Genomic DNA, 14,935 nt, shown 5'->3' with positions numbered 1-14,935 from the left:
ATCAAAGCAACGTCAAACAAGATAAAAAATACTCCTTCACAATAAATTATTCACAATCGTTGTTGATGCTCACTATAGATACCGATTTGTCAACTATTTGATAGATGATATAACGACTATCAATAATATTCATAATACTCATAATAGGGCTGTTACCAAAAATAAAAAAACAAAATTGAATTGAAAGAAAAAATGAAAAACTTAATGGATGCGGCATTTTTCAGAAATGTGAGTTTTAATTATTTTTAATGCTAAAACATATGTATACATACATACATTACATACATTTATACCTAATATATATTATAATTTTCAAATTATGTAGTTTGGCAGTAGGCAATAATCGATCAAAGGTTGTGGTTCAGGAAGCCGACTTATTATTTAATAAGCTGAATATTAATAACATTAAAAACATGTTTTTTTGCAACCAATTGAACAAATTGGAGATGGACCTCAGTAATTGAGAATTATTCTTGGTAAGCTTTTTGAAATTCCATTTTCTTTAGCCAAATAAAGGATTTATTTGTTTACATCAGGAAAATATTATAGTGACCAGAAGGACGGTAGTTAGAATACGCAGGCGAACCAATTTTTTTTTATGTATTTTGACAATTGAATTTTTTAATAATTTATTTTTAATTTTCTTTGACTTTGACGTTTTTTTTTATTTTCAATGGGCAGGTTCAGAAACGTTAGGGACTAAATATTTTGGTAATTTCTGGCCTCTGATTGGTCAGCTGTCAAAAAAAATTCTTCCAATTTAGGTAATTTTGTTGGAAAGCTGACTGGAAAATTAGGCAAGAAAATTTTACCTAACAATCTAGGAAAGTTTTTTTTATCAACATGACAGCTGATTGTTTTAAATTACAGAATTTCGTTAACAAAATTGAATTTATTTGTGTGAAAAACGCGTTAAAAGTGTAGTATCGGTTATAAATAATATAATTTATTTATTAAAGTAAAGTTAAATTCGGTGTTTGCCCCATGTGGCCTTAATTAAATTTCGAAATTTAACAATAACATGATATCCAAACTAATTTAGTCAATTTACTCAAATTTCCGTTCAGAAAATGACGTTGCCTAAATATTTAGTCCCTAATATTTCCTGAACTTGCCCAATTTATTAATAATGGATATGAAGTCGATTTTAACCATTTTTTGCTCGGTTTGCTTTTTTATTAGAATACAAATTTATTTATTAAACTGTGTAGCTATTATATTTAAATAATTTAATCTTGTTTTTATTTTAAAGATCTTATGAAATAAAATAACAGCTATTAGAGATTTATTTACCCAAACAAATTGTCTTGTTTTTAACTTTTTGGTAGATATTCTTCAAGACATAGGGTTGCCACCCTTTAAAGATCAATTTTTCCTCAATTACGAAAAATATTTTAGAAATTTGAAATTCGAATAAGGTTTAACAACTACTATAGATTTAGAAAAAGGTTGAAATGCTAGTTTTTTAACAAAAATTGATAGAAACAAGATTGATGTCAGAATCGATTGAAAAATATACATATGAATGAAAGTTACACATTAACAAAGGGTATTCCAATATACATGTACATACATACTTGTACATTGAAATAACTTGAAAGATACCTTTCAGTTTTTATCTAACTTATTTCTTGGCTTAGTTGTATATATTTTTAATTTTAACTCTGCTGTGATACAAAAAACAAAAACAAACTTTATGATACTTACAACTAATAAAACTGCATAATTTTCAATTTGAAATAAACCCTATAAATCTGGATTTAGGGTTATTTCACGACTGTTCCTTTAAATATGAATATAATAAAAGTTTTGGAAAAAATATATCACAACATCTGTAAAGAAATTATCAAAAATTGGCAAATAAAAACCCGATGGAATATAAATCTGATATTTAGTTCTCTATCCATATATGTAAGTGTCCCACCATAAGTCAACTGATAAGATAAGATTTTACGACATGTTTTCACTTAAAAATTAGATTGCACAATTTACAGAGATTTATATAATTTTTCATTGACTTCCTTTAGTTATCAAATTTCATTTCGATCACTCTGCCAACGTTTGCATGGCCTTTTGAATTTGGTCCATGAAAAGAACATACAGATGCTCGGACGGAGTGCATGTTACTCTTGCTTGTTACCCCTACTTTTGTCTAAGTCAAAGTTTATTATACTTATCATGAAAAGAAATTTGCTACTGGCCTTCAAAAAACGCATTCTTGATAAGCTCAGTAATGAAATTAAATTAAATTAGAAACGTAATATCATCTTCTCTTCCAATACAACCTGATAACGCACACAAATAACTAATTTGTATTATTATGGACAAATAACAAACAAAACAGACAAACACCACACATGCACACATGTTACCTAAACAACAATTTTTCATAATATTAGTTGCAGGATTACACTCGACTTAAATTATTCCAATATTAACAAAAAAAAAAAAATATAATTTCAACATGTCAGTTTTAAGCAAAACCATAATGATCTAATCCATTTAATCCCCATCAGCCAAAGAGATACCTCTATATGTGCGTGTGCGTGTATTCCCTGCGGAACCCAAAAATACACACTGTGAAGCCCCAACATTATAGAAACAAATTATACTTCAGCTTTTTAATTAATTTAATTTCTCCACGCGCAAATAAAACAATGATGCTGCCAAAAATTGTGCCTCAATTCATACTGGCGCTTGACTAGGCGAAAGTTTTGTAAATATAAACCTAAAACTGCATTAGGTTTTGATGGGTGGGGAATCCAGGAGATGAGGAGGGTTTTTGAAAATCACACCCTCAATATAATTGCGTACAACTATACTAAAGTTAGTGTGTGAGAAGCTTGCTCTTAAAAACGACCTCCTCCTCCCCCCTAACCAAAACCCTTAAACCACTCTTCTGATGATGATGCACCAGCATCATAATACCGTTTATGCATATATAGAAGCCATCTCGTTGGTACAGCTGGTGCTGATGCTGATGCTGACTACGCTCTCTACTGCCACTATAGTACTTCTGTTCCAGCCGCCACGCCATCATCATCATCCTCTTATTCAAATGCAACTCAAATCGCGGTTTCATTATTTGAATGGTTGCACTCGCGCTCGCTTGCACACGCTTTATTTCCATCGAATTCGACTTCAGCAACAACAGCAGCAGCAAACCATTCTATTTCATTTTGTTGTGGAAAAGATGGCTGCACAGCGCTGTTGCTATATTGCGCTGTTGTTGATGACGATGAACATAATAACTATCAAAGTCAACAACAATCGCAAAATTAGTAAACACAATCCCACTTCTCTACCCTTTGTTATAAGGTGCCTTTGCTGCCTAGGATATCCGCGAAGCTATTTTACGCTGAAAAACCATCACTGCCATGCCGTGATGTGAAGTTTTGTATGTCTCATCTCAGTTTTATAGATTTTCTTTTTTTGTTGTTGGTTGTTTGTTGTGTATCGTATCGAAAAATTGAAAATGCGATATCACAGTTGTTGGGTTGTTGTTTGTGGCAGATTACACACACAATATACACGTTTTAGGACGATGAGATGATGAGGGATACAAAACATTCATTTTTGCGGTGTGTAAATGTTCCCCCAAAAACTATAAGGATATCAAAAAAACATACATACCTATAACAATGGTTTAGATTTGTGTATTGTTGGGGGGGAAAGGGGGATAACAAGACGAAGAAGGTTTCAAACTTGTAAATTGATCCAACGTGAGAATTTTTTCTAAGAAATTTTTTTGCTACACAAAGTTGCATATATATAGGTACCTAGTTTTGCAGAAATAGCACTCACGTCTTTTACCGGGCAAAATTGTATAAAGGGCTTGTATTGTGATTATAAGGAAATTTGTAAGTAAAAAAGCGATACATGGCAAGATTTAAACTTGCACTCCTGTGTTTTGAATTTTCTTTTTGTATTTCATAATTGCCTGAATATTCCCAAAGAAAGAAAAAGAAAAATTTTGCTTCTATAGAGCTTTACAGAAGCTACTGTAGCATTTATGAAGCTTTATAGAAACAAATTTTATGGAAAAGTTACGATGACACCCTACAAGAATGAAGTATCAATCAATTTATCTGTGAATTTCAAGAAATACGGAGCAACAGTTCAAAGTACTCCGTGGTCCCGCCCTAGTATCTGGGTTCAAATCCAGCCTTTGAGAAAGCATACAGGAATATATTATTGTCATAAATAAGTGCCTTTTTTATACTAGCCGTTTTTTCCAGGATTACCATCATACGTTAACGTTTTGACTATTGCTCAGCGGTGCGAACTGAGGCATAATTATGCCTTTTAGGCATTATTTTATAAGCAAAGGCATAATTTTTTGCTTAATATTAATTTTGATATAACAACCTATAATAAATTTTATACCACCTGAAAGCTTTTTGCTTCAGCTCAAAATATATATATATCGATCATGTCAAATTATTTTAAAAAGAGCTAGAATTTTTGAACTCGATCAATTTTCATCAAAAAAAGCAAAAAAAAAACATATAATTTTATGTTCTCACGCTATTGAATCAATTTTTTTTATACAACCTATATATCATGTAAAAGCTTATAATTTCACCTTTCATATGACGTTTTAATCTTATTTCTGCGATGCCTCGAAAAAAAGTTAGAATTTTTTAAAGCCAACCATGTCGAAATTCCAAACTGAGATTACGGTACTTCCCACACTGGTGGCTGTTCATGTTCAACAGATCTCCACATAATTTTTTTTGCTTGAATTTCGTTCTTCAATGGGTAGGAATATGGGGAAAGCAAAAAAAAATAGAAATTTTTACCATTTTTCCGATTGGGGCCCTTCTCCCGAACCCATTTCCCTGGGAATTTTTGTTTAGAATAGGTCTGAATATAATACAGGATGTCAGATAGAGAATGGACAACCCCAAGACGGCTGATAGGCACACTTATGAGATGACTGTTCTAAAAACAGATAGAAAAAAGTTCTATCACAACCAGTTCATAAAATATTGGCTTTTTTTCGTTCAGTGTATTTTAAAATTTATCATCTTATGTTTTCGTCCACTACAACCACGAATGAATAAATTTTTTTATTTCTTTTTTTTATAATTTTCTACAATAATTGGATGAGTACATAAACACTTTAAAAATTTCATAGCTGTTGCACATTTTTCTTAAAAAAAATTTGAAATTTCAAATTTTTCTTAAGGAAAATGTGCAATGGGTATGAAATTTCTAAATTGTTTATGTTCTCATCCAATTATTGTAGAAAATTATAAAAAAAGAAACAAAAAAAATTCATTCATTCGTGGTTGTAGTGAACGAAAACATAAGATGATAAATTTTAAAATACACTGAACGAAAAAAAAGCCAATATTTTATGAACTGGTTGTGATAGAACATTTTTCTATCTGTTTTTAGAACAGTTCTAAGTGTAGCTATGAGCCGCTTTAGGGTTGCCCATTCTCTATCAGACACCCTGTATTATATATATTTTTTTGCTTTCTCCATATTCTTAACCATTAAAGAACGAAATTCAAGCTAAAAAAATAATGAAATTTCAAGAACTTTTCAGTTGGGAGTTTTTTTTCAGAATAGGCCTGATTATGACGATAACAACTCAACTTCAACTTTTTGAATCGTTATACCTAAGAAACGGTGGGTCTTAGGAAAAAAAGTGTGATGACACTTTTTATATATAATATTCTGGTCTACAATTCTTGAATTGCAATTTTTGTGATAAGACTTACCGTTTTGCTGAAAATCGTGAAAAACCAGTTTTTGTGACCTTTGACCCCCCGTACATTTTTTTCCAGGCCTCGGATCGATGAGGACTTTTTAGATTTAATTTATGATGGTGTTTGCAACAATCCTACCAATTTTCAGCTTGCTGGGAATTAATGTAACCTCACCCCCTTATTTTAGTCTAATTTGACCGGACTAATAGAAGATTTTTGTATCTCTAATAGGTACTTTATTTTTAATTTTTAATTGAAATTTTTGCCGCACTGCGAAAGTGGAACGGGAGAAAATGGCGTCACTTTTTTGTGGTGGCTGCCATGGTTCAACTGAGATTACGGTACTTCCCACACTGGTGGCTGTTCATGTTCAACAGATCTCCACATAATTTTTTTTGCTTGAATTTCGTTCTTCAATGGGTAGGAATATGGGGAAAGCAAAAAAAAATAGAAATTTTTACCATTTTTCCGATTGGGGCCCTTCTCCCGAACCCATTTCCCTGGGAATTTTTGTTTAGAATAGGTCTGAATATAATACAGGATGTCAGATAGAGAATGGACAACCCCAAGACGGCTGATAGGCACACTTATGAGATGACTGTTCTAAAAACAGATAGAAAAAAGTTCTATCACAACCAGTTCATAAAATATTGGCTTTTTTTCGTTCAGTGTATTTTAAAATTTATCATCTTATGTTTTCGTCCACTACAACCACGAATGAATAAATTTTTCTAAATTGTTTATGTTCTCATCCAATTATTGTAGAAAATTATAAAAAAAGAAACAAAAAAAATTCATTCATTCGTGGTTGTAGTGAACGAAAACATAAGATGATAAATTTTAAAATACACTGAACGAAAAAAAAGCCAATATTTTATGAACTGGTTGTGATAGAACATTTTTCTATCTGTTTTTAGAACAGTTCTAAGTGTAGCTATGAGCCGCTTTAGGGTTGCCCATTCTCTATCAGACACCCTGTATTATATATATTTTTTTGCTTTCTCCATATTCTTAACCATTAAAGAACGAAATTCAAGCTAAAAAAATAATGAAATTTCAAGAACTTTTCAGTTGGGAGTTTTTTTTCAGAATAGGCCTGATTATGACGATAACAACTCAACTTCAACTTTTTGAATCGTTATACCTAAGAAACGGTGGGTCTTAGGAAAAAAAGTGTGATGACACTTTTTATATATAATATTCTGGTCTACAATTCTTGAATTGCAATTTTTGTGATAAGACTTACCGTTTTGCTGAAAATCGTGAAAAACCAGTTTTTGTGACCTTTGACCCCCCGTACATTTTTTTCCAGGCCTCGGATCGATGAGGACTTTTTAGATTTAATTTATGATGGTGTTTGCAACAATCCTACCAATTTTCAGCTTGCTGGGAATTAATGTAACCTCACCCCCTTATTTTAGTCTAATTTGACCGGACTAATAGAAGATTTTTGTATCTCTAATAGGTACTTTATTTTTAATTTTTAATTGAAATTTTTGCCGCACTGCGAAAGTGGAACGGGAGAAAATGGCGTCACTTTTTTGTGGTGGCTGCCATGGTTCATCGATTTATAAGGCGTTATCACGTCAAAAAATAACAAAATTAATGTTTATGTTTATGTTTATGCGGTTATGATACTTTTCTCGCATATAACTCAACCCCTCAAAAAACTACCCTTTCACCAAAATTATTTTTAAGAACTATACCTATGCTTTTTATTTATTGAGTTTATGCACTATTTTACCTGTACAGAATATGGATTTGGTTTGCAGTGTTTAGTTTTAATTTCAAATATAAATGAAACAGAGTTTCTACAAAGCGTTTCTGCGTTTTAGAAAACCTAGTTTAAATTCTTAAATATTTTCACAATCCCAATGAATAACCTTTAACAGACAATGTAACTTTTGTGCTCTTCAAATATTCACACGTACTCTTATATACATTCGAACTATTTGAACCTGCACATGAAGCAGTATAACGCATTTCAAAAGGAAGATTGCTTGTTTTGAAGGATTTTGAAGGAATGTTGGAATGCTCTATGTGTATGTATGTAGTTGTCGGGGCTGTACGAAGATGTAAAAAAAAAAAAAACAAGACGGAGTAATGAGAAACAGTTTGAGAAATAATAGCCCATCGATTTGCGATTTCATAAAATACAGTCTTTTGCTATACTACTTGATGCGAACCCGCCGCTACCACTATCGTATATTCGTCCATAGATTCTCGACACAGAGCAAAACGTCGAACATAATAATTTTGATTACAAATACTCTATTACTTACTCGATGCTTTCACTCTACGAAGTTTTATAATGTTTACGTTGCTTTTTCAAATGTGATTTAGTGGAAGAATTTTATAATAGCTGACAACTTAAAAATGAGCATGAATTTGTTCAACACGAAAGTTGCTCATATTCAAGAGTTTAAGATTGATTTTCAACTACTAAAGTAAAAAATATAAGTAAAAAGAATATTGAGCAAAACAGAGTTGATAAATTTCCTTATGAAAATGAAACAAAGAAGATTTATCTATTTATTGAAATTTATTTTTTCAATAAATAGATAAATCTTCTTTGTTTCATTTTCATTGACTTACGAACAGAAAATCAATATTTATATGATGAAATCGCAGCGAAAATCTGATCCATTCGTAGAATATTAGAAATAGTCACTATGGCGTATACGTAATGTTTATTTTTAAACTAATTTTGTTGGTTAAGAATTTTTTTCTTTGGTTTAAGAAATATTGAAACCAATTCCTATATGTGGAGTATTTACTGGATATTGTTTTAGACCAAGGGAATTTCGCAAATGATGTTCTGGATATTTAGTAAATGAATTTACGTGCAAATCTGTTCAGTTTATGTAGCATCAAAAATCAAAACTCTTTCTCTGAGTAATAAGAATGAATAGATGGCAATGGCGCTCATCAGATAATAAATTTATTCACATTTTCTCTACCTGTACTAGATTATTTGAATAGTTTTTTTTTTTTTATTTTTTTCAGAAACATTTAAATTTCTTGATGGTTTTTCTTGATCTAAAGGAGTTTTGTTTTATAATTTTTGTTTTAATTTGTTTTTGAGAGTTTTTTCTCAATTTAATTTGATTTTTATTTATTTTGAATGTAAAGGAATGATTTTGTTAGCATTTTTGTTATCAATAATGAGGCGTTAAAAGTAAAAAAAAAGAAAACATTTTTTTTTGTTTTGCATCACCTGCATAGGTATAAACTTATAAATTAAAAAAAAAAAACGGAAAAAAACATTTGAGGACATTTTTTTCTTTTTTTAACTTTGCTGACTTAATCTTTATAAAAATTCAGATTTAATCTTATTGGCAAAGGCTATAAATAGCGAAGAATCAAAAAAATCATATACCATTTAAACGATTTCAGTAAAAATGTTTGTACGAAAAGGTTGCGTTAATTTTCTAAAAATTAGAAATTTTTAAAAATATTCATTTTGGATTTCTTACTGAAAATCCAAATCAAATTTTTGAATACGATTTAATTTTTTTTAATGTGGTTTAAAAATCACTTCAGAATTGTGTATTTTTGAAACAACGGCTCCAACAATTTTCAAAAGAAAAAACAATAATAAAGTATATATAATAAAATATATATTTTTGGCTTTAAATTGTTTTGAATAGTTGAAATCAGAAGAGAAATAGGACCTATGTATTTAAAAAAAAAATATTTATATATTAAACTTCCGTCGTAGTTTTTAATACAATCTTTTTTTTACAGTTTTTAATAAGTTTTTTATTAATTGCAAATACAAAAAATTATAATGTAATCAAATGCATTAATTTCAAATAAAACACATTAAAATGTAATCATTTTAATTTCGAAGCAAAATGTATGAACTACTAACAAAATTTGATCGGCAATAGGATTTTACTTCACATAGTTTGTGAAATAAAAATGAAAGACATAATAATATCACCATTATTATATTTATGATGAATAATCAGAAATCTTTCATTTTAAAGAAGTGAGAAAGAAATTTTTTAAAATAATAAAGAAGAAAAAGAAAGAAATATATCTATATTCATTATAATAAACTGAAACTTTAAATTTATTAAAACGTCCTTGATTTTTAATACAAAAAATTTAAAATAACGAAACGCTTTATAAATTTGGAGTTGAGGTCACTTGAACTTTAAAAATCAAAAAATTTAAATTTCAATAAATTTTGTATTAGACTTAAAAATAAAATACAAACATGTTTAACAGACAAATTAATTTAAATATTATTTTTTTTTTTAATTTTTTTTTTTGACTTAATTTTAATTTAACAGATAGGAATAAACTTCTGTCTTTTTATTGTAAATGGTGCAGTTTTGTCTTTTGTGCAGATATTTTTGTATGTTTGAAGTTAAATTGTGAGAAAATTGTCTCTACCACTTATGTACATAAATGCTGAAAAATTGTCCTTCCTTAAAAATGTAGACAATCTATTAGGTAATTTCATTTAATTAATGAAATAAAAAAAAAATTGAAATATAAAGTTAATTTTTATAGTAAAAACCAATGCAGCAACAGCGGCAGTTTTTAACCCATAGAGGTTAAAGTATTTTTAATTAGCAATGTGACGTTTGAAAAAACAATATCATAATCAGAGTTGTTCGTCCGAGTTCCAAAGTAATTTGCTTTAGTTACTTCACTTAAATTCAGTGTTCTGCTATCCAAAATTCTGGAAATGATAAAGAAGAAATGAAAACTGGACACCAACTAAAACCAATTAAAGATACTGAAAACAGTCAGCTTTACAGAGTACAATCTACAAAGTATGCATGTGTTTCCACTCAAACATTTTTTTAAGCTGTATCTAAAATATGTTAAATCATACAAGGGTACCTATATAAAATCTATTTACAATTGATTATTATAATACGAAACCATAAAAACGAAACATGATACATAATTGTAATTTTCTGCTACATTTCGGATGATGTCTTTTTAAAAACTCATCCCAATTCCAAACACGCAGCTTCAGCCAAGTCATCTTCTCCAGACATATATCCTCCTTATGTTCATGGTTAATAGGTCACTAACTACATATCCGGCATTTCCCATAGTTTACTAACCAAACGGCCAATAAATCATTTAATAAGGCCAGCTCTTCGCCCTTTAATCACTATCGTACAGTGGGGCCAAATACTTCTTTTTGAATTAATTTGTAGTATTTTTTAGTCGTAAAAGCTTATTTATGCTAAGACTAAGAAATAAAATCCTTTTGTTTTTTATTGTTGATTTCTGTTTATGTTGAATCGGGCTTTTTTTGTCACTTCCTTTTATATGCAAATAAAACTTTTTTGTCATGCTTTTTAAATCTTACGATTTTGTCCCAACCTTTGAGCATTCAATGTCACAGTATAAATTCGTCTGTGTACTTCCATTCCGATGACCAAAGTAAGATATGGACGAATATATGGAAGGCCAATCTCATTCATAAAATGTAGCACATCCTTAAGACGTTTCATCGATTTATTAATGCTTCCTCATATATCTCCATCATATAGGTAATGTATCCGATTTCCATTCCTCGCATCCATATGGGTAAGTTGATGGTTTCATGGGGCTTTTTGCCTTTTGCTATAAGAACTCCTATATTACATGGCAGCTTACGTTATATGAAAATACATGACTCGATGTATATCACCTTTGATTTCGTGTCTCTGTACTCGCCTATCCTTTTTATGTCCTCTTATGTCCATAAAACAGATTTACGATCATCATTACAACACTTGAGAACATCATTGTATTCAACACCATCATCATCACATGCACCCCACCCTTGTGTCTGTCTGTCCGTTCGCGTCTTAGTTTTGTGTGGAAGAATATGTGAGGTTGGGAAAAAAAGGGGTCATGCCGCTTTTTACATTGTCTAATTCATGACACGTTTACTAAATTGTCGGAAAAAGGACGAACCATGACGAGTACCTACACATACCAGAGGATCCTAACGTTACAATGTAAGTCGACCCCAAACACTAAAACTCAACTTGAACACCATTAACGAATAAAACAAACAAGAAAAAAGGATTCACTCGACTCTGATGGGAATGAAATTCCTCCATTCCAATGTCTCGTAATAATTAAATGGCATCTCGGGAATAGCTCTTCTGGAGTTCTTTAAAGTTGAGATAAATTACATGACAGTGAAAGCATCTTCGGGTAAATAGAAAAGAGCAATTTTTGTTTTTTTTTTTTTACAAAAATGAATTCAAAGGACTGAAACTGACAATGAAAATTTTGAGTGTCAAGGTTGTAAAGATTGTTTTATGATGGTAGACGTACAAAACTTATTTGGTACCTATAGGTTACAACGTCTTTTCTAAGCCTTATGATTAGTATATCTCCTAGTAAGACATGTGCAAAAAAAGGACAAAGTATGGAAAATATACAAGTCAAGAATTTAAATTGTAGAATCTTTATTGCATAGGTTTTTTATTTTTTTGATGAAAACTAATTGCATTAAAAAAATTCCAGCTCTTTTTCTAGATATGTCGTACAGACATGATTGAGGCAAATATCATGTAGGTGTTGCCGTTGTGTTCAAATTTTTTTTTTGTGTTTGAAGTCAATTTGTGAAAAAATTGCATTTATCGCCTAAGCGATGGAAGATTGTCCTTCACATCCTATATAGTTATTTTCCTTTAATTGCCTAGACAATCTTTTGGCATTAGTAAATTTATGAAATTTTGGCAATTTTTTTGAAAATAATTTTTTTGTTATCAAAAATCTTCAATTAAATTTAAAAAATCACACAAATTACAAAAAAAATTAAAAAATTGATTATTTCAAAAACTTTACGACATTTTAGCATCTGCTTTTCAGTAATTGATTTAGAATTGATTACGAAATTGATTTTAATTACCAAAAGCAGTGCTTGATATCGTAAAATTAAAAATAAAATTAAAATAAGAAAAAAAAAATGTTTAAAAAGTTAAACATTTTGAGTTTAAAAATTAATTATTTCAAAAACTATACGACATTTTAGCATCTGGTTTTCAACACTTCATTGAGAATTAGCTAGATAATTAAATAAAAATACAAAAAGCAAAGCTTCATCGTGTAAAATTAAAAAAAAAATAAAGTTACAAAAAAAAATTTTAAAAAAGTTAAAATTTTGAGTTTAAAAATTTTTGTTTCAAAAACTTTTCACAAAAACAACATTATTTAAAAATATTATTAAATAATAGGGTTTGCTTTAAAAAAAAAGTTATACTATAAGATTTTAGGTGTTGCCGTTGTTTTTAAATATTTTTTTAAAATAAAAGTTTTTTTTGTCACTCTCCGAAGTAAAAAATTGAAAAAAAAAAATAGAACCCATCCAGTCTGCTTTCTGCCATTTTGAATTTAGAAACTACATACCATCAGGAACACACTTGCAAAATGGCAGCCATTTCCGAGTCAGTAAATTTCAAAAAAAAATTTACCACTTTGCGCCCTTCTGCCTTCCCTTTTCCATCCACTTAGCTTTCTGCCATTTTGGAATTGTCACGTTAACACCTTCTTCAACCACCTCCACCACTTTGCACCCATTTCCGAGAAAGTTTTTTTTCCAAAAAAAAATGCAAGTGCTTATTCCATCCAGTCTGCTTTCTGCCAATTTGGCATTTGCTTATACCACCAATATCCAACAATTTCATGAAAAAAATTCCATTTCCTAAATGAAAGGTAATTGTATCGGAATGCTCATAAAAGTTTAATAAAATTTCTATCTGCTCTTGGTCAAAAGTTATAACCTGTTGAATTCTAAAATTTTATTTTACCGTTATCTCAAAATTGTGTTTACGAAAATGATTGAAACTGCGCACACATTTAGTCGTAGTCATGGTCTGTCATTACTCCATATACTTTATTCCTGTATCTATTAAAGAAAAAAAGATAAAAATAAAAAACGATGAAAATCGGTTAAAAACTTGTTTCTTCCGTTATTCAGTCAAAACTCACTAAACAATTCCAAGTTTTTGCACATGTATGCATAAGGCCCTATAAGTTTGAGATTTTTTGAACGCTCCAAAAAAAAGCTAAAAATCAAAAATTACCCAAAAATACCCCTAAAAAACAAGGTATTTTTCAAAAATTCATATTTCGAAACGCAGAGTGTTGGAAAAAAATCCGTATCAGACGCTTAATTTTTTTTCCATCATCTTTCACCTGGCATCTTTAGAATTGTCAAAAAAAATTTCCTTTACATACAATCATCATTTTGTCATAGCTCCAACACGTGTACAACGTTCAAACAAAACGTTATAGCTTAGTTTCAAATTTTTCTTAAATGCAGTTATTCTAAAAATAATCTCATCTATCTATAGCAAAAAAAAATCAATTCTATACGACTTCGCGTTTAGATTTTAGCCTTAATTTCATCTTTCCGTTTTGCCCCTGTTTACCCTATTAAATGACGAAATTTTTTAAAATCCTTCATTTTTATTAAGCTTTAGGTTATTATCTTTCAAATAAGCTATAGAAGATTTTTGTATCTCTAATAGTTTATTTTGAATTTTTAATTGAAATTTTTTGCTGGTTCATCGATTTATAAGACGTTATCACGTCAAAAAAATAGCTTTCACTTGATCAAAATTATTGAAACAAAAAACGTCAGTTAGACTATCCAAATATAGTGCATCTCAAGTCAACCAGTTAGTTAAACCTCAATTAGGGTATATTTTTAGGATGTGAACTTTTTTATATTGACATTGTTTTTCTTATAGAGTGTCTTAGTATAACCATTAAAAAAAATAAAAGCTTAACTGCCAATTTATTATTTTGACTTTAACTTAAATCCAAGATGGCACCCAATAGCTTAATTTCACAAGGTTTAAAATTCAGGGTTTTCATTTTCGACTAAGTCTCTTTTATGAATGCAGCTTACCTATGTAATGTGCTTGTGCAGATAATGCAACTAGACTAATATGCAAAATCTTTTAGTCTAATTCATTTGGAAAACAAACCCATTTGAAAAGTAATTTTAACCACTTCAAGCACTATTTTCATGTTTTATTACATTTGTTATTAAACTTTAGGTTTGTAAAAAAAATCAAGGAATTAATATGGAATTCAAAACATTATTCTCAGTCAGTACCTACTCGCTCATATTTTTTTTGGCATATGCTCAGATATGCTAAGGCTTCTTCAAATTTTTATTTTAATCAAAAGCTATTTTAAACTTTTTCTTCAAATCACCGAGTTATTTCTCTTTT

Source organism: Episyrphus balteatus, chromosome 3 (genome assembly GCF_945859705.1).
Source record: "Episyrphus balteatus chromosome 3, idEpiBalt1.1, whole genome shotgun sequence".
In the NCBI taxonomy this organism is placed as follows: domain Eukaryota; kingdom Metazoa; phylum Arthropoda; class Insecta; order Diptera; family Syrphidae; genus Episyrphus; species Episyrphus balteatus.
Note: the sequence above shows the minus strand (reverse complement) of the source record.